Here is a 1,128-nt window from a genome sequence, read left to right on the forward strand (position 1 = left end):
CTTATTTCTATAAATAAGATTGTATTATTTCGTGCGATATTTCTTGAATGTGATTAATTATATGTAATGATAACACTAAAGTTATACATATTTGTAAATTGTATATGATTTTATTGTTGTCATTATGTATAATTAATTGTCTTGTTCAACTACGATCTTAATTAAAAGTATATTTATTTTTTTGGACGATACTCACAGTTGAATAGGTTGGACAAGAATGAGTGGTGAGAAGATATTTATAATTTATGGTTCTTTTTTTTGGCGATTTTCCTCAATAAAGTTTTTTGATGTCAAGCCAAATTGGGGAAACTTCGTATAGCTGCATGGTCCGCATAAGATTAAGAACGCAATGGCAAAGCAATGACCACCCAGAAGACTGACTTTGAATGATCTTAATACTTGGACGATTTCCTAAGCCGATGACATTCAATGGTTATGACAACGTTTCAAAGTCATTCACGTTATGATTTACGAATTTATAGTCACTCGATTTTCCAGAATACAAAATGTTCTCTTTTTAAACTTTATTCTGGTTTGGAATTTATTAGTAACAAAATAATATTTTCTAAATCAATTGAATTAAAAATAGATCAAATTTTATCTTGTGTTGCAGTTAATTGATTTACGAAAAAATTTATAATGAGATTTATAAAAATTGTAAATGAGAGAGGAATTTATGTCATCAATTAAATGATTTTAAGCGATTAACTTACTAGAAGAGATAAACAATCTGAACAAGTGCAAATATAAGTGAAATCTATTCTTATAAACTTTTTCGTGTAATCAATTTTATTTATAAGAATCCACAGGCTTTTTAAAAAATGCTCAAAATGCATAAATAATTTCGATACGAATAGCATCCTGATTTCTATCTATATATATGCTAAATTTATATACATATATATGAATCATATATATTATATAAAATCATATCATTTCATGAGCAACGACATATTTCATATGATTACCAAAGTCAGATTGAGTTAACATTTGCAAGAAACGCTCATATCATTTAGATCATAAGGTAAGATCCTGTGCGTGCGTGCGAGAGAGAGAGAGAGAGAGAGAAGGATTTACATTCTCTCCATCTCTTTTTCTAATCTTTTCTAATATGCTACACTGTTCATG

Source organism: Atta colombica, unplaced genomic scaffold (assembly GCF_001594045.1).
Source record: "Atta colombica isolate Treedump-2 unplaced genomic scaffold, Acol1.0 scaffold239, whole genome shotgun sequence".
Lineage (NCBI taxonomy): Eukaryota > Metazoa > Arthropoda > Insecta > Hymenoptera > Formicidae > Atta > Atta colombica.